The sequence below is a fragment of the Cyrtonyx montezumae genome, unplaced genomic scaffold (genome assembly GCF_038088225.1).
Source record: "Cyrtonyx montezumae isolate F1298 unplaced genomic scaffold, pur_monq_1.0 scaffold_8, whole genome shotgun sequence".
NCBI classification, from domain to species: Eukaryota; Metazoa; Chordata; class Aves; order Galliformes; family Odontophoridae; genus Cyrtonyx; species Cyrtonyx montezumae.
In genome coordinates this window covers 60,696,774-60,717,521 of record NW_027072089.1, presented here as the reverse complement: position 1 = coordinate 60,717,521, position 20,748 = coordinate 60,696,774, and the positions used below count along the sequence as shown (strand labels likewise).

At 37.5% G+C, this 20,748-nt stretch overlaps 1 protein-coding gene across 3 annotated transcripts in view; it reads left to right on the top strand.

Moving 5' to 3' along the window:
* LOC136058555 (poly(rC)-binding protein 3-like) overlaps nucleotides 1-20,748 on the top strand; it is a 480,047-nt gene that overhangs the window by 297,875 nt on the left and 161,424 nt on the right. For all 3 annotated transcript variants that reach the window (XM_065752098.1, XM_065752096.1, XM_065752097.1), the window contains one exon: nucleotides 12,676-12,780. The gene's annotated coding sequence lies outside the window, so the exon portion shown is untranslated. The remainder of the gene's footprint in view (nucleotides 1-12,675; nucleotides 12,781-20,748) is intronic.

Here is a 20,748-nt window from a genome sequence, read left to right as displayed (position 1 = left end):
GTCATGGATGCAGAATGTAGGATTTAATCCTTGATTTGGCCTAAATTTTAACATACCAGCTTTGACTTATCTTAGGGATCAAGTCACTAATAATCTATGTTCTTATATTTTCTGGGCTTTCCTCTCATGTTTGAGTGTCACTTCTCAAGTGTTTGTATGTCTGCAGCCTAATTGTTTATAAACCTTTTAATTCACTCGTGTTAGGGAGGCATGGGTAGGTTGATATGTTTGTATGATGAAGTTAAAGAATGGTTTTGGAATAAACTCAATGCCTTAGAGAGAAGATACAGTAAAAAAAGGTAACTCTTATAAACATTTTGTGGTAAGATTTTTGGTTTTGGTTCACCTCCCCAAAGATTTTATTCTGTTAGCTGGAGATTTATTGATTGAATCTGCATCATTCAAAGAAGCAAATTAATGCTCTGCTGTCAGATTCTGTAATAACATTCCATGCTGTGATTTGCTCTGTTTCAGCAAGAAAGCATCTTTGCTTACTGTCTTATCTTATTTGTTTTACGCCCGATGCACAGCAGTACTATTCCCACCCTGTTTACAGCAGCACTTGAACACATTCATTACTCAAACGATAAAAAAAGATCAATGATAAGGGAGGGATATGGCTGTTATATTTGTGCTGTAGTCAAACTACAAATTGATAGAACTTCTGTTATCTTGATTTCACTCAGCCAGATTTGATCATTAGTTGAATTTTCTGGAAATGTCAATAAGTGACTAAGAGCTGTGTGGGCAAGTGGGGGACCATGGTTCTGGTGGACAAAACATATGTGGGTCCTGATTCTGTGCTCAGCTGCACTGAAAAGGCACCACATAATTATGAGCTCCAGAGGAGAATACTCAGCAGAAAGCAACTCATTCCTTAGCGGAGAGGTAAGCTCAGCATTTATAATTCTTTTGAAACGAACCTGATATAGATGCATTTTTTATTGTTGTTTCTGATTTTTCAGATTTGGCAAAACTAAGCAGATTGAGCTCTTATATAACCAATGAAAGTATTCATTCAATCATCAATGTCATTCATATTTTCTTTTTAATTAAGCAGTCCTAAAATGAAATCTCTAACAAAAACTTCTACAAAATGTAGATGGAAGCAAGCGGCATCCTGGCTACTTCAACTGTTCCTTATGAGATAAAAATATATTAGAATCAATAGAATAAATTTATTACAGTAGAATAGAACACTGTCTTACAAATAATGTCAGACTTACTTGGATTTGTTTTTCTTTGATCTATCAAAAAACATGGCCTATTCTGTAAACAGGAAATATATAGGCTGTGGGAGATAGCTGTTATCATAGAGAATGAACATTTGAAACTGATGACTTGTAAAGGAAAGATCATTACAGCAGAAGAAACATTATGTACAAGACTTTCTGCTAAATACACTCATCAGGAAAATCAGTGCTCAGAATTCTTGGAAAAGAGAACATTATTTTTCCTCACAATTCTTTTTAACACTGAGAAAACTTTAGAAGATTGTGGATTTTTCTCATGGAATCTGTTGCTGTTCAGGGAAGCTGAAGGCATTGTTTGATCTGCAGCATATGTACAAGGATGAGAATCTGCATGGGTTACCCTAAGTTGCCTGGCCACTGTACACAGGCTTCCTCCCCTCTTGAATGGCAGAACAGCTCCTAGGCTATGTGCCTACTGAGTTGCTCTGCTTCTCTCAGCTAATAAAATGCTGGTAACTCCTCACAATTTTTTTCTCAACTTGTCTTAAGAAATATGCAAGCCACCAAAGCTTAGTGAGGTAGAAGTCCAACATCAGTCTCTTCCTGGCTTGTGCTATGTCACTAGCAAAGGGAGAACCAATGTAGGTTTGAGATTAATGTGCTTCAGGTTATTTATACCAGTTAAAGATGTGACCCATTGTACGCTTGTTCAGTTAAAAATCTGTCCATTTTTTTACCTTCTCACTTCAGAGCATCACCTCAGTATTTATTGCTTTAGGATTTACTAGGAAATTTTATACTTGCAGAGAAAAAGGTTGGTTCCCAACTCTGCTGTGGCACAGTAGGACACAGAGGATATTCCTCAAGCTCTGTTATTAGCATAAGAAGTACCAATATTTTAGAACCAGAAAAAGAGAAGCTGCTAGAATTGCAGCATTTGTGGATAACAGTTTATATTAATTAGATTGGTATTTGCTATTATAATACCAAACAAAGAAGATATACTCCTTGCTGTTGCTGTGTTTCTGGTTAGGAAATTCATTCCTGAGACAAAATAAAAATAAAATTCCATTTTGAGTGAGACTCTGCAAAGTTGCCAAAAACAAAACCACTTACCCTTGCTTGTGCTCATTTTTCAGTTTCAGCTTGCCAGCAAGTGGTTAGGTGAAGAGCGTGTAAAGTTCTACTGTAATCAGAGAATAAAATTCTATGGGGGCTGATCAGTACTCACAAATCATAGCAATCTCTTGCTGCAGGTGGCCTGAAATGAATTTGGAAGGTTGCATCCAGAAAATTCAAACAGTGAAAAAAGAGGCTGTATGCCGAATGTCTCATCAGAAGAGTAACAGGGAAGTTCCATGATGTTTTGATATGCCCTTTACTTCCAGTGTTCTTAGCTGCAAATATGCAAAAGAGATTAATGTGCAAAAAAAGCTAGATAGCAGAGAGGTTTCCTTTAAGCACGCTAGGAGGCCACACTCATATATGGGAGACTGCATGGTTTCAGCCTGAACTGTGGTTTTTATATCAAGAGGTAATAATTCCTAGATCCTTCATGAAGTTGGATTATTTTCTTTCAATTCTATTCATCCAATTACATTACCATATTTCAGAATTTACTTTATGCAACTAATATTGCGGGGTAATAGGTTCATAGGTACATTAGGTTAGCTTTCCTTCGGTGCTACTTCTTCAGATTAGTACACAACACTTGAAATTGTGAAATTGAGCACTGTGATAGGAATGAGATGGATAGGAATAACTTCATTGCTGTGCAAAATTCTGAGTACATTTGCAGGAATTAGTTCTTTCAAAAGACAAAGTGTGAGTCAACAAAACCAAGGCACAGTGTTGGAACTAAATGAAGCTATGCCTTGCCCATGCATCTCAAAGCCTTTTTTTTTTTTTTTTTTTTTTTTTATTTTTTTATCTCTGAGTAGTTGAGAGTAATTGGACTGGCAGCACGTTTCTGATTTGTTCTTATCTTAGAACATCAGAGAAGAGTTGCCTTTCTTCACAAACTGGCAGAGAGCCCATTAAAATAGGCCATGTTATGGTGCATGGAGTGCCCATGTCTATCTGCAGAAAGCTAACAATGTTAATTACCTTATTACTGGAGAATTTAATCTCTTTGCTTATGTTCACATTTCACACATGTAGTTTCTTCAGTGTGATTAAAATGAGGTGATTTTGACTTTTCCAAGAGGCATCTTTCTGTTTGTTTCTTGTTGTCCTAATCAATGGCCTGCTGGAAACAACAATTTTTAGTAGATATTTGCAATTCATGTTTTTTTTTAGAAATACTCTTGTTATGAGAACAGTGATGCATATTATGCTTAAAGGCAAATAAAAAGGACAATAAATACTTTACCAGAACTTAATACCTTATTCAATGAATACCTGTTAGTTATTTTTTCAATATTTACTCAAGTATACTACATTATTCTATGTTCAGTCCTAAGTATATGAGCATTATTCCTGACCTTCAAATTTCTCCTTTTATATCTCTATCAGGCACCAAATTGTTACTAAAATATAGTTTGCAATTAAAAATTTGTAGTTTAAAAAGATAAGGCAGCTTCCTGTCTAGCTCTTAATTATTCTTTATTTAAGATACATAAATATTCATAGTGAGTTTTCTTTATATTATTAATAGTGTAGTGATTCAGAAAGCTTTTTAGTTTCTGAAGACTTTTCACTTTTCCTGTAATGTGTACTAAAAAAAAATAAATCAGTATTTGTCTTAATTCATAGACTGTGATGTATAGTATATATACAGTGCACGTATAATTTCTAATAGGAATCCTATTTTCATTCACTAACACCAAACAGCCTTGTTGAATCCAGCAATGAAAATGGGAATGGAATAGTCTAGGCTGAGAGCCAGGGATTAAACAAGTGGGATTCTGCCTCCTGTATGCTGTGGGAGGTCACACTTAATGATCAAAGAGGTCCCACTGATCTTCACATAAGAAGGTCACGATCCGTAAGCAGAGGTAACAACTGTGGCTTTCCTTTTGCCATAAGGAGTTGGAACATAAACTTTTGCATTGTGAGTTGAATTGTGGAAACATCATTGTGCTTCTGCATAGACAAATTGCCCATGCTGATAGGATAGACTACAGTGTTCTGGGAAACATAACAGGTAAAATTGCTGAGCTGATATGAGAAAACTGAAAACTGAATTGCAGTACAAGCAAATGACCCGCTGCTATAAACTGTATCCCTCCAGATTCACTTAGTGATTGCAATATGCTATTTTCTGTTTGCATAAACTGTAGATTGATCAAAATTATTTGTTTCCATTTGTATCTTGTTGAAGAACTATAGGGAATCACTCTTTGAAGTAGATTACTGCCAATCATTCTCACACATAAAACAAGGAAACAGAGTAGGAACTATTCTTGTAGCTTTCAGCTGAGTTATTTAACTAAAACCATGGCTGAAAAGGTGGGATTTTTCACACTGTTTAACTTGAAATGCTTACTGTATCCAGACATAAATATTGATGCTTGGGTGGATTAAATTACATTTTAAGTATTGCAGCACTGAGTAAGGATAAAATAACACTATAACTTGTAATGTGTGATATGCATAATGGGTGCCAGCTGCCCACATTAAGTGAAATCTTGGTCATCTTAATCATGTGAGTGGCTTCATGGATGTCCCCGAGGAGATTCTTTCTAATGCAAGGCCATTGACTTCATATATAAATAAAGTGGGATTGGGCTCACAGATTTGGGAAATATGATATGTATTCAATCATTTTATCTCTGAAATAAAAATTGTTAGTTACACTGATACTACATTAGCAATTTTTATTTCCAGTAAATGTGCATTTGCTGTGTTGTTAGTTCTCTGTGCAAACTGTTATGTTTGTGGTACAACTGTTTGGTTTCCATTTGCTGTAAGGTGGTACTTTCACGGGGATCCTTATTGCTTATATTGCAAAAACTTTCAACAGTTCACTTTTCTTCTCTGTTGTCTGTTTGCAACATCACAATTTTATTAACCTTAAATAATACCAGTGGTAATTTAGCAAGTAATATAATGCTCTGAAGTTTAAGCAAGCCTCACCTATGTGACTTCGTACAAGTTTTGTCATTCACCCTTACCTGGTAGGGATGTGACATCTGTGGTAGTCTGCAGCGATGGAACTTGTACAGCATCTTGGATAGATGTTTACATCTATCTGTTTTGCACATGTGAATCTAAAGTGAGGCAATTACAAAAGTTGAATAATTAATCATCCTTCCTGACCCACCAGAACAATGTTCAATTAAAAAAAAAATCAGCTTGCTTTTGATGAGATAGCACAGTGTCTGCTGACCAGGATTACTCGTGTGCTTACTGACTCTGGAATATCGCTCAAAGTGAAAGAGCAGCATATCTGAGGTGCACAGTAGATTTCTCTAGCACAGCCATGAAAAAAATCTCAGTGTTTTATGGACAGGTGGGACCAATTGAACAATCAGTATTGAATTAAGCAGGTGACAGCTGGGACAACTTGAATTTTTTTCTTGACTTGTCATAGATACTGCAGTATTGCCTGTCTCTAAATGAAACAAACAATAGGGAAGCCTCAGGGCAGACTGTCTGCTTCCCCTCCCTTGAGCGGTCTGCTTTTCTTCCTTCCCAGAGTTTTAGAGGTGGTTGATCCATTGTAATGCAATGCCAGAAGCCTTTGGGACTTTAAAAATGTGTGTGTGGTATTGGAGGGACCAAGAAAAAGCATCAACTCTACCAGATTTGTTCATTTCAGGTGACAGAGAGGTTTTAAGGAAAATCAGAAAAGAAAGAATGCACTTAAAACAAATGAAATACAAACGTTTGTCCAAACTGAGAAAGCAAATAAAATAAATGTAATTCCTTGTCCTCATAGCTCTTTCACTCAAATGTCCTGCAGCAATATGGCATTATTTGCATTAAAGATTACATGCTGGTCACAGCAAACTTGTTTCCTTATAGATTAAACTGATTCACTAATGTGATAACATTTGTCTTAAATGCCTTTTAGAGCCAAACAGCTATTTGGTTTGATGGCTTTTCAATTTCTTTTACCAACTACTGAGAAATATTTACTTACAAGTAGGAGGAGGTGCTTTGGTTTGTGGAATACTTTATATTGTCATGTGAGCAGCAAAATCCAGGTGCAAACACACTCCATAGCAAGTCACTGATATTCAGTCATTGTCTATTTTCCTGTGATTGTTCTGAATGTTGTTGTCATCTGTTCAGTAAGCAAAAACAATATTATTACTGTGAGGTGACCATTCACAAACAATATTATTCTTCTTGCACCATAAGGCTTTTAAGGCAGAAGTCAAAACAGTTATTAACAATGCACAGACAACAGCAAATAGCTCACAAACAACACACAAGCTAACAATGCTTTGTCCAAATAATTCAGTGCATAATTAACAAATGTATTGGCAGAAGTTTGCTCATTAACAATTCACAAGCTGGAAATAGGGTTGGATAATGTTTTCTCAAACCAACTGCAGTAGATGTAGTAGGAAAGTAGGGTTGCATCCTTGTGCTCTCTGAGAGCACACCTGAGTGTTGTTTCTTGACTGTATTGGAATTGTTTAAGGCAGTTCAGATTAAGTTCACTGAAGGTGTGACATTCAGTGTACATAACTGAGGTGCACCAATCCCAGTATGGATATTTTCACAGAAAGCAAAGCATCATAAGCACACTGCCTACTCCAAGGACATGGTGGAACAGCTGTAGCCAGCCTCTCATCCCCTCCTCAGCAAGGCAGGGAGCCAAAATAGGATGAAAAAAACCTTGTGGGTTGAGATAAAGACAGGAGAATCACTTAAAAATTACCATTCCTGGCAAAACAGGCTCAACTAGGGGAAAATTACTTTAATAAACAAATTTAGGTAGCAAAAAACAAGAATACAAATATTAAAACAAGACCTTTCCATCCTCTTGCTGAGTCTCAGCTTCACTCCTTCATTCCCAGCACCTTTACTCCCATCTCATCAACACTTGGTGGCTTCTCTCTGCTCCTCCTTCCCTGACACATCTCCCCTGTTTCAGTGTGGACCCCACAAAATATCCCTAGCACTAGTACCACCCCTTCCCCTATCTCCTAACCTCAGCTGTTTCTGATTGTCTTTATTCAACTGTTCCAGCTCCCCCTGCCTGTATGGAATTTTGCCCCTCCTTAAACACACTTTCCCAAGATGCCATCACCTTGGCAGCTGCAATCATGCCTTGGTGACAAGGCAAATAGTTCATATCACTTGCAGACCACATAAAAACTGCACCAAGAAAATGATGGTTGTTATTTGTTTGTTGTTGTTGTTGTTTTGTTTTGGGTTTTTTGCCAAGTTTAACTGCAGGTGAGTGGGTCAGACTAACATGGGAGGAACTAGTGTATGACATAGACATAGCTGTAGTTTGCAGTAGCCTGTATGTTGCCTGGTTTTCCCTGCAAGGTTCCAGCTGGCTTAGGATGTGTTCCTCGTGATAAGGTTTAATTCTGATGTGCTCTGAAAGTGGTAACAGCTGTTTAACATACTGAGACAGTGTGGTCTGTTGTGGTCATAACCACAGTAGAAGTACTTTTCTTATTGATCAAGAAATACAGGTATCCTTGCTCCTTGAGTACAGCATTCCCCAGGCTGGGCTTCAGCAAACCAGTAGTACCAGTAGTAAAACCACTCTGGGAAGGGTTTTGTGGTTTCCTGATTTTTATGGGGCCATTTGTCAGCTAGACATGGACTTAGATAATGTGATGTGGACCAACACAACAGCTGTTAGCTGAAATGCCAACGCAAATACAGTAGCATCCTCGGGCTCGTGGCAGTTTGACTGCACCTCTAGAAAGCATTCTTCTGGCTTATGTTATGGTTAACCTGAATGGCCTCACTGTGTGGACAGACATGGGGACAAGGGCATGTCTGTATAAGGAAGAGTTTTGTCTTGGCCAAAATGATGATTTCATGTTAAGTAAGCTGCTGATGAAGGTTGCACAGACACACTTATTCACATGTAAACCTAATTTGTTTCCCAATTCAATTTTGACCTGCTGCCATATCTCTATATAGACTATGAATTTCAGAAGTATGAGGTTTCCTATTTTGTTATTTCTTATAACATTGTCGCAACACCTCTTCTACTTAGTTTCTCTTTCCTCTGGACTTAAAAAAAAAGAAAAAGAAAAGTTGTTTTTCTTGTGTGGTTAGTGATCTTCATTCTAGCTGTTTGAGCTGCTTCATAAGAGAGGAATATAGAGATTTTCCTGTGAAATACACAGATATAGATAATATAGAATTGTCACTTTCGGTTTATTGTGGTGATAAAACTAGATTAAAATTACTTCTGGTGCATAAGTGAGGCTGCTTGAGCTCTGCATCCTTCATCTGATGCTGTTTTCTAAAGACTTGGCCCTGCTCACTGTCATGATACAAGGGTGTGCTAGTTTCACTATTCAGCTGTCCTACAGGGTGGCTGATGCTTTAAGGGACTTAAAGCTTCCTGTATTCAGAAAATGCTATTATAACAGCACAGTTAAACTGCTCTAACTGGCTTTGACTGATGAGATCTCTCTGGTTTTGCAGACTGTACCTAAACTATGGGTTAAGTGTGCCCTGAGTCTTGGTGGCCTGGATCACTGAGCTTTGGTTGATACTGCTGTCCCTTCCTGCTATCTGCCCATGTTATTTGTCAATGAAAACTGACATGTGAGAGAAGGGATGGGCACAGCTTGGTGAGGTCTCTATAGCTGGGATGTGAACCTGGACTTGAGCCTCAGGATTATTTTCCTTCAGAATGTTTTCTTTGTAATATTTATTCAGTGACTATTTGAGATTAAAAAGGTCAGCATGGCTTTCTAAAGTTTACAATATCCTGTGAGCTGAATATGTCATGCCAGACAAAGCTTACATTTTATTTTGGTATCTGTTGTAGATGGAATGCTGGCTTGGATAGAAGGATCTTCTCTTTGACCTAGTACAGCCATTTTTATGCACTCATCTATGTAAGGTGGCAAAACATTAAAAGTTCATTACAGATCTGGACACCCTCATTGTATTCATTTTTTTGTTTCCATAGTGATGGATGGACTGGTAAGGTCCCCCAGAATAAACAGTGACTCTTTACTAATTCTAATTACTCTAGATTGTGAAGTTGCACAGGGAAACCAGAGAAGCGAGGAATTTTCTGCCTACAAACACTTCCTTGTGTATTTGCTAAAGGCATACAGTGCTTTCTAGCCTCTGCAAGAGATCACCATGAGCTGTATTTGAATGAGAACAATCCCTTGGTGTCATCTCACAATACTCAGTAGTGCTTCTTAAGCTGAAGGCTTACATTCTGCATCTTTGTGTAAAAGACAGAATGGTGACGTTGATTTTACTGCCTCAGCGAATTGCTTTTGGACTCTACCCACGTGGCATCAACCACATCTTGTGACAGTTCTAATGTTCAAGTGTGATCTTTGTGGAAAACATCCTTTCTTGATTTTGTTTGATTATTCTTAAACTTGCTTACTGCTCTCATTGTTGGGATCACCATGAGTCCTGTGTCATGAAAGACAGTGAAAAAGTGTTTCTTGTTCATATTCTTAGTACTGTTCTTGGGTTTATGAGGCTCTTTCACAATAATTTCCCTCAGTTATTCCTCTTCCAACATAAAAATCCTAAAGTTATTTTTTCTGAGTGCAGAAGTCATTACATACCTTTGATCATCCTGTCACTCTTTTCTTTATCCTCTTTTCCCACTCTGTCCTCTGAGATGAGATGAGATGACTGGAACCAAAGTTATATGGGCAAAGGATTTAAATAGTAGCATTATCGTATGTTCTTCTGCTGTGTTCTCTGTCCATTCCCTAATATACCATTTCCTTTTTCAACAGTTGCTGATAATCTAAGTGACATTTTCATATTGCTATTTCCAAACTCTCTTTCCTTAGCAAAAGCTGGTTTTGCTGTGTTAATACATCTCCCATGGTACAGGTATGAGACATTAGTTATTTAGCCATGAAAACAAGGCTTACAAGGATGTTTTTGCTATAAACATGATAATTGTTAGTAGAATTTAATAATCTCTCAGCTCCACTGGCAATGTTGCAGTGCTCTGGGTTTTATTATTCTAGAGATTTCTCACAATAAGCGTGTGAAGTAGTGTGAAGGTTTCCCATGGACCCCATTTGTTTATCAGGTTGGTGATATTTCTAACAGAACATTAATTCTAACGGAAACTCTTTCAGGAAATAGTTCATTCAGTGAATTTGATCTAAGAGGATTTTGCTAATTTTTCCACTGTAAAGGGTTATCCTTACTAAATCCAAAAGAATTCAAACAGAGCCAGAGTCCTTTGCTGTAATAACTTGAGATAGATTTTATCACATAGACTTATCAGGCAGAGAAGTATAGCTCTTCAATTTTTTTCATAACTGGATTATACTATTACTACCACAATGGCTGGGGTCTGGAATTAAATAACTTCAAGACTGTTAAAGCCTAACAACAAAAGAATGTAGAACAGTTGTTTCTTGAAGAAATGTTGAGCAAATACATACATTACTGCAAGTCAATAAGTCTCATCTGATTTCAAAACACTTGTTATGTTATACTTCAGTGATTATTGTTGAAAATTCCTTTATGGACCAAAGAGAATTAATTCAGTGTCATGTCACAAGCAAGGATTTTTTTTTTGTTTGTTTCTTTTTTATGAAGTTTTCAGCATTCTCTTTTCATGGAATATGAATCTCTTCATGATTCTCTTTGCTTGTTAATATAAGATCTTGATTTCAAATGTATGGCTGCACTACAGTGGAGAGCTGGGGGTCCTGAAGCTCTCCTGTTAACATAGCTTTCTCAGAGAAGTTCTATGCCTTATTTGTTCTATTTGTTCCTTTTCATCCTAGGCAGTTTTTTTTCTTTTTTTTTTTTTTTCATTCCAGTCTCAGTGCTGCCTTGTTTGTGACAGATCTGAGATGGAATGTTATTTTGTTTTATAGCTGTGGTGGGTTGACCCTAGCCATCAGCCAGGCATTCACCCAGCCACTCTCTCATTCTCCCCCCTCAAGAGGACAGAGGAAGAAAATAAGGTGGAAAAGCCCATGAATCTAAATAATGATATAGGAGTCAATTAACAGATATCTGTTAAAAGAGATTCAACTTGGTAAAAATAACATAATCTATTACCAGTTAAAATTAGAGAAGGATAGCAAGAAACAGAAACAAAATCAAACCACCTTCCTTCCAGGCTCAACTTTACTTCATCATTCCCTACTGCAGCATAGGGTCTCTTCCATAGGCTGCAGTATGGATATCCTGTGTGATACTCTCCATGGGCTGCAAAGGAATCTCTGTTCTGGCAGCTTAAGCACCTCCTCCCCATACTTCCTTGACCTTGGTGTCCACAGGGTAGTTACACTTAACATTTTTTCTCAGACCTTTCTCTCTCTCTCTCTCTCACAGTTACCATAATTTTTTTGCGCTTTCATGTTATCACAGAAGCTGATGGGCTCAAGTTGGCCAGTAGTAGCTCCAGTGGTCTATTTTGTCTGGTGGCCAGACCAAATCAATTCTGAGTGTCCACTGGGCTCTCATCACAGAGGTAACTGCTGCAGCCCTGCTGCTAATGAAGCCTTGTTGCAACAGTCAAGAGTAGTGATTTCAGTGAAAGATGACAGATATATATCAAGTTTCCAGATCTTTTCTGTGCTGAATTTCATTTCCCTTTGACTTTTAATTTCCCTTTGACTTTTGTGGAACCAACATAGTGACCAAAGCCTTCCCAATGTCTTCTACCAGCTTTTATCAATGTTACTCTTTAAAAGCCAAGCAGCTGCCATTCTGCACTACAGCAGTGTGCCCCTCTCTTGCACTGTCTGAGTCAATGGAAGGGATGTCAATTTTACTCAGATTTGTGGAGGTGAGACAGCTCCTCAAACCAGGCAACTGTTCTGCCTGGTGGAGGTGACTGGAAATTAAGAAGCCAGACTTGAAATGTGGGATAACATTCTGAGTATATAGGGCTATCTTCTGCTACTAGATGACAAATAAGGAGGCTTAGTACATGAATTAGTGCAAAAGATAGCCGAAGAACTCTAGATAATTGCTTGAAAGACATTTAGGGACATGATTTTATGGGCTTGCTTCAGAAAGTCATTTCTCCAGCATATTGGTTTATTAAACCAGAAAGGAGGCTCATCTCTTCCACTTTTGCTGTTTCCTTATACTTCCAACAGCTTAGAAATGGAGATATGCCAGAAAATAAATTAAATAATTACTCTTCTCGTTGTTCTGATTTCCTGTGCACTGTTTATTCCATGTACCCTAGGAAGTCTGATCTGTGCAGTTTGTCTTGTAGAAGCTCATAAACTCTACATATTGAGTGAAAGGATCAAATATTATTCTATGGTTGAAGAACCCCATTAAAAAAAAGTTAGAGACTTTTTGTTATAGTTTCAACAGATTAAATGATTATGACTAAGTCCTTGATTATTCTTCTTTTCAGAACATAATCAACATCTTTAGATTTCTTCTTTGAGATCATAAAGTGACAGCAAAAACTGACCAACAACAGCAAGTTTTTTTTTAAGTATCACTGGTCTTCTGACAAGTAAGTTCTACATTTCAAATTCTGTTTTCTCCCCGACTTGTATTTCATTTCTGTGTTTATTATATGAATGACCATGCCTGGTTTCAGTGCCAAGGGAATGAGTGTGAATTGTACAGTGTGAGAGTTTTAATGAAATCTATCAGAATAAATATACAGATATAGCTAAGATGAAATTCTGAATCATCTCATTCCAACTTGTTGTGCCAGTGGTGTTGTTGTCATTTCTCTGGATGTTTTAGCACTTTCTCCTCACAGTAGGATGTGGTTAAATCCACGTTTCTGGGAACAGAATTGTGACATGTCAGGAAATGCTTGCCCTTTTGCGATTGTGTTCTTGATCTAGGGAGCCTACAAATATTATTCACTTTGGCAAATGAGACCCTAAAGTTTGTTATAGTTTGCATGGATACCAAAGAGAGTTCTTGCATGTAATTTGCCCCAGATTATACCACTACTTCAGATCATAACAAATTGGGTAAACTGTATAAATTTTAAGAGCAGCAATGTACTGTGTATGAAGAGCATAGCAACAGTAACTTCTTTTAAAGCTTAAAATACAAGCTGGTGCTTGAGCTTCTTCACCTGATCTTCTAGTAGGGGTTTCTTCTGTGACTCTTCTGTTTTGCAAAACACTGAGATTTTTGGTATGGAACATTAACATTCCAGTGCATCATTTTCAGATCAAACCAATTGTGCATATTTCTGACAATAACTGTGGTTGTAAGCCTTCTTTGACCATTTAATCTCCCCTCCTCTCTCTGCATGTCTTCGTCTTTTTAAAAGTTAAACATCTTAGTCTCAGACTTGTATTATATCTGATAGCATTAGAGGTAATGGCCTCAAGGTGTATCAGGGTAGGTTAGTATTGAATATTAGAAAAAATTTCTTCTTAGGAAAAGTGGTAATACTTTGTAACACACTGCGCAGGAAGGTGATGGCATCACCATCCCTGGTTCAAGAATCGTGTAGATGTGACTCTGAGAGACGTGGTTAGTGGGCATGGTGGGGATGGGTTGGTGGTTGGACTAGGTGAACTTGGTGGTCTTTTCTATGATTCTATATGTCCTAAATTTGCTAACACTTGACTAAAATCAGTACTTTACACATTGCAGTCTACCTAGGTTACATTAAAAAAAAAAAGCACCTTAATTTGTTTAGATAATATTGCTATTATCTATATTGCAGCAATACCAGATTGGCTTTCTTCTTCCTCCTCCATGTTGTCTTTCTCACATTCCCTTTTATTCTACTAAACTTTATGCCTGCCCTTAAACCTTCTCATGCATGTGCAGTCTTAATACATCATATTGTGCTACTCTGTGAAAAGCAAGAAACTCAAACCTTGAAAAGAGTCTTTGAAATAAGTTCACTCATTGTTAGATTTTCTGGACTGTCTTGTGACTATGGAAGGAAATGGGAAGAGGAGCTGCTCTGATCCCTGATTTCAAGTCTCATGGAATGTAAGAAAGTCCTTTTTTTCAAAATTGTTGAAGCCTTTCAAAGTAACGTACAAGTTACTGTGCAATGTCCAAGATGAAAACTCTGAGACAAATATCATGATATATCTCCCAAAAATTGTGGAGCTTATGTAGAAGTTCAGAAGTCTGAGTAAACTTAAGGAAAAAGAACTGGAAACATTTGCAAAGTGCCGAGATCAATAACATCTGGGGATTGCCTTAATGGTAAGATCTAGACAGATTGGAAAAAATGAGAGGAAAAAGAACAACTTACTGTAGAGGGAGGAGGAAGAGTATTCTTACTGTTTTTTAACAGGAGCAGAAGGCAATACTGCTTTCTGTTCAGGACATGTTGAAGAAAATCCTCAGAATTTCTTAAAGTTTTCTTGCTCATGAAGAATAAGGTCTCTAAAAGATTATATCTTGAAACACAAAATATTTCTAAGTAATGGGGTCCAACCATCCTAGCTTCTTAAGTGGGAGACTTTATATGTAGATATTTATATATTAAATATATATGTGAATATATATAAATCCATTCCCAGAAACTGCTTCACCAAAGTAGCAATGAAGTCTCATATCACTGACACACTCCTCCATTTTTCTCCGTGGTTTCATATTGCTACTGTAAATATTATGTTATTTACTTCTTGTTGGAATATATTCCTCTTCAGTGTACCCAATGGATTTTATGAAGCTGAGTGCCTGGTTACATTCTGACTCAGCCTCAACAATCATATTTGATCACCCTGTGCATGATAGGTAATGAAATTTTAAGACGTCATCACTTCTTGCCTCTGCATATTTCTGAAATAACGATGAAGAGAATACATTCATTACCTCATGTATCATAATTAAGTGAATTTAGCTGCCTACAGTTTCCAGGATAAAATTTATTTAGTGTATTATTTAATATAAAAGAAGAAAAAAAAGTGATGTAAGAAATATACGCTATTTACATAAAGTAGTGAAAATACAGGAATAAGAAACTTTGACTTCATATTATTTTTAATGAAATTATGTTTAAAGCATATAAGCTGTAGACTGCAAGCCTGAAATTTCCCATTCTATACAAATAGATGACATGGGAGGATTTTTCTCAGTTTCCAATGGTTTTACAATTGCAAAATCAGTTTCTGTCTTTCTACTGGCTTGCTTGCTTTACAGCCATTTTGGCTATAAGCATGTAGCAAAAATTTTGTCTTTATTTGAGGTCTGAAACAAACACGGTGTCATAACTTACATTTACATTTCTTTCTTTCCATAAAGAAGTGCAGAATATCTCATTTATTACCGAGTAATCTCTCCTGATTTTCTAAAGTTATGTGTGGTTTACTTTTCTATCGGTATATAGCAGTATGAATTTCCTTATTTACTTGATTGAACGTTCACTTGGATTTTAATAAAAGGAAAGACAGGCTAGAGACCACTGCTTTAATTTCTTCTCCTTTTTGTCTCTGAGATAAAATTGTGGAGCTCTGTCTTGTTTACCACAAAAAGCAAACTATAAGGAAGCTGAGAGTTTTTGCGAGATTATGAACCCAATCCTAATATCTGGATTACTGAATCTCTATGTGGCACCATGCATATCAGCACTGTGAGCAAAAACTGAGTTATCATCTCAACAAGCTAAGAAATAAATATTAAATAGAGAGTAAATTTGGAAGTAGAAAGAGGAGGTTTTCATTTTGAAATGAGAGGGCAAGGGGAAAAGGCTCTATTAGGGTTTACATACATTGATCTGTGTTAACCAGCAACTGTGTTTTGAGTCAAATGTTACAAAATCAATGAAGGACAGGCCAGTTCAGAGCATGGGTGGAAATACTGATAGTCAGATTTTGTAGGGCAGAACTGTGGTAGTGACCTGTTTGGTCCAGGGTTAATTCCTTCAACTAAGGAATATTTTCTAATTTCCTCTACTATGGAATATTTTAACTCAAGTCCCTTGCCTCTGATTGCAGCACTTTTCAAATGCCTTGACCTACAGTATTCCCAGAAAAAGTATTCATTAGAGTATACTTTGATCTACAAAACGTTCTGATTAAAAAAATATTACCCTACACAATGTCAATCAAGCACCTTCCAAACTAGTTTATCACAGGGAATAATTGGCATGAGGGGTCCTAAGTGAGGGAGGGCATTTGGAGTGGATTTCAATAATGTTCACAGTTATAAACATGTTCAACGTTTTTCAGATAACTTGGAAGCTGACAGAATATCTCTGTCAATGAAATTTGCAGATGATACAGAGTCTAGGCCCTGTTACTGTAGCAAGCAACCTGGGTTGCTTGGTAACCTCAGGCCAGCTATACAAAGTAAAATACTGAATTTAAGGCTAAAGAATACAAATCTCATTGTGAGAAAGAGGAGCTCTGTTCTTAAGAGTTCCTAACCTTTGAATGGGAAAAAAAATAAATCATGAATTGTAGCAAATAAGGAATCTGACTGAGGAAATGGATTGCGTAGAAGGGGGGGTGTTGCTTTGTTTGGGAGCTTGGCTTCATAGTGATAGTAGAATACTGTGATCTGATGTCCTTGCTTTAAGAAAAGTGTTGGGAATCAGAGAGGGTCAGAAGAGGGCCACAGAAATTGTTAGCACACTGATGTCTGCAACAGATTTGAAGAGCTCTGTCTGCCTTGGCTTTTTTAAAAGCCTCTGAGATATAGTTTGATGGCTCTGTCATGGGGAAAAGCAAGAAAGGAACGTAATTGAAATCATCACCTGGTCTTTCTTTTGCATGTTTACTTTTTAATTAGTTTCCTGGAAAAGTGCTGGTTCCTCTCAGCTGGTATCATTAAAGTGGTTTGATTTTCTGCCACAGTGCAGCAGTAGATAATACAGTAGGTGACCTCACTTATTTGATAATCTAGACTGGGAAGTACATTATGACCCCAGTGAGAGTGGTTAATTAACTTTGTATTCTCCTTGCTTACAGTGTTGTTGATTGGCAACATACTCACTGCCTTCAGAATAGTGGTGGAGGATAAGTCTTTGATCACTGCATTCTGTTGTGAGAATATGATATATGGGATTATTTTGACTACTAATTTGCATTTGCTTCTTCTGCTTTTGGAAAGGTGGAGCTATACTATGTGATATTTAGGCAATTATATTAAAGCTCCTGCTTTTGTTGTATTGGAAATACTACATGTGTATTTGCTTCATTTATTGCTTATATTGAGCTGATATGTTAGTTAAAATAACCATTCTTTGTACTGAGTAAAGAGAATGTGTGGGTTTCTTCATTTATTGTGTCACGCAAGGTTTTAAAATGAGTAGATTTCAGCCTCTGCTATGAAGTTTTTACTACAATGGAAAATAAATTATTTGCTTTTATCATCTCACAATAGGTAGCTTTGCATAGACTAGCTATTGAGCACAACTACTCTGAATGAAGTGAAGAAAATAACTTCTCTGCAACTGCAGGGGAAACTACATCTATCAAACTTGGGTTTGACACGTAGTTGGAGGCTGTTTTCTCAATCACTCAAACTCTCCCAGCTCAGTGATGTAACTGTAAATCGTTCTGTAAATCACTGCCAACTGATAGGTAATACTGGAATATTGCATGTTATTTAATGTAAATTAATTAATTGAAGTTGGACAGTATATTGTTAAAAAATACATTTCATTTTAAATATTCCTATTTAAAATATATATATATAATCTGAAAAAAAGCTTCTAGTTTAAATTAAAAGAGAAAAAATAGGGGAAAAAAAAACCCAACAGTTTAAACCAAATCTATTCTTGCATTAAAAAACAATGAATCAGTATTTACCCAGGCTGCCTATAAGACAACAGAAATTTAAGCAAGCAGCTCTATTTCACGTGACTGTTTGCAAACACTTGAGGCAGTAAGTAACTGAAATAGTATTTTGCATAAGACAATAACTCTGTTACACATAGATACTGATCTGTTTAACAGGTATAAAAAAGGCAAAACGTTATGTACTATCTTTGTTAAAATAACCAGGATTACTATCATAAAGAAAAAAATAATAATGCATTTCAGGACAAGACCATATCAACAGAAATATTTTTATGTCAGTTTTTAATTTCAGTGTGGTGTCCAGGTGACTGTTCTGAAGCCCACTTTGCTAGTGCTGTTAATAAAGAGCTAATTAAAAGCTAACTTTCATCTTTCATATATGTAATTTCATGAATACCATTAGCAGAATTCAATGTATTTTCTTAGAAATACAATTCATATGTTATGAGGAAAAAGGAAGCTGAATATTTATGTAGTCTCTGTTTCACTTCCTAGAAGTGAATTCTGAATGTCAGGTGCCTCTTCAATCCCTTAATGTTAAATTCTGCTCAATCAAGTGTAATGGATTTACTTTCAGCTATCTTTCTCAGCTTTCTAGCAGACTTTCTACAAGACGAAGCCAAATGGCATTATAACCTCTGCTATGGAGAAAAGACAAAGGAAAATTCAGATGAGTGTAGATAGACTCTAAATAAAAACATTTGCCTGTGTCCCAACAATTGTGTGGTAACAAATGCACTTATGTAGACAAGTGGCACTGATCACAGTCCTCTTTCTCTACAGCATAGGAGTAACTCGGTGTGGAACACTGCTGAATGTACAGACACTATTTTGATATTGGCTGAAGTATACTTGCACACAGTCTGACAGAATGCTAGTTGACTGAGCTGACAGGTATAGCAAATAAAGACCTTGGCCACAAGAGATGCTGAGCACCTGTGACATCTGTCTTGGCTAATTTGGAGTTTTGCAGATACATGCATGAACAGAAATGAAGGGTCGGTGTAGCCTGGCTCTGGGGATAGCAGAGGGGACAGCTGAATGTGAGATTCAGTCTTAGGGAGCCTCCAAGCAGATGAGAAATACCAGTTAGTCATGACATAAAAAGGCAGAAATTCTATCCAGCTCAGATGTGCTAACGTTGCATTGGAGGGTTACTTTTCTCTTAGACTTGGTGCTAGCATGGATATTGCCCAGCTGTGCTGTTGGCACTCAGAGGTTAACCCAGGGGTGTCACCATCTGCCCTGCAGCCATTTGTAAGCCACACCACAGCCCTGCCCTTCTCCACAAAAGCATGACTGTGGCCTGGCCGTAGGCTCTGCTGTATCCACATAGCACCTGGGCCCTGGCAGTCCAGCAGTCCTCATCAAGTGAGTGTAACTGTGTGAGCCGCAGTGCTGTACAGGGACCGTCTGAAGAGAGTGTTTGCAGCAATACAAAGGAGACAGGAGGGCAGGTCCTGCTGGGTGCTGTAGTCACTGCCCTCATCCTCATAGTCTCTCCTCCAATGCTCAAAGGTCCCATAGATCTATATCTTTCTAATTTCTAGAATGTAACTGAAGAGAGAGCATTACCTCAGGCTCTTGTTCCAGTTAGTATAGAGTAATGGCAGCAAGACTGGTCACTGGTCCACTCAAGGTCTGAGTGGGTCTTTCAGAGGTGTCTTTCTTGCCAGTGTCAGCTGAAGGCAACTGTTTTCCTGATTTAGGAGCTTTGCTTAAGTTCACACAGGTAGAAAGGATAATTGTGAACTGTTCTTGTTTCTGCAGGTGAGAGGAGCGAGCTCTGCTCCTTATAGCACCCAGGCTGCTGCCCCAGCATCTCCTCTCCTCCCCTGTAGGGTCACTGCATGTCTCTTGCAGAGTAAGGTAATGCAGCATCACCTACTAAATAAAAATAGAAGAAATGCATGCTGCTGAAGTTGGGATCCCTGGAATTGTAGTGTGTGTCTGTGACACCCTGCCTCCACTAGCCACCTCCGTGGGGCCCTGCTTCTGGCTAAAAAAAGTTGTATGCAGCTTTACGTGACTATTATTTACATATTGTAGCTTGAATAAGCAGTAAATAAATAACATGTATTAGGCAGATACACACATTCTTTGCCTGTCCTGTCAGGGTACAAGTGGGTAAAGAACCAAAAGTATGGTCCATTAGGAAGAAATCAAGCCATTTAATTATCATAAGTAAACTGTTCCTAGTGGCTCTTTTGTTGATTATTTTGCTAATGGTTATAGTTTTCCTACTATTTCCTAAGCTCATGTATTGCAATAAAAGTGCGGACTATCTCTATCCTGGCTTATCATCTTCATCAGGCTTAGGGAGTTGAGCTGGAAAAAAATAAAAAGAAAATATGTAAATATAATGACCATAACACTGAATTATTTTATGCTGCTATAGGAAGTTAAAGAAGAAAAAAACATATTTCAATGCTATTTGTTTTATAATAGCATCTTCCCTTTTGCTCCCATAAATATCACAAACAATGTATTCAGTCCCAGCCAAAAGGTCAGTGTTGTCCTACAGCAGAGTTTTCCCACCCCTTCCTGGAACTTGTGGATGCTGTGAATAGAGCTCTCTTTCTTTGAGGCTGAGCTCTATCAGCAGGAAGGTGCACAAGGAGTGGAAAGTGTCACCCTCTACCCTCCATATGCTCCTGGAGGTCAGTACATCACCCCTGGGTGCTGCTTAAACTGTGCAGCAGAAGGGAAGAGCAGTAACACCAGACTGCCTGGTGCTGCTT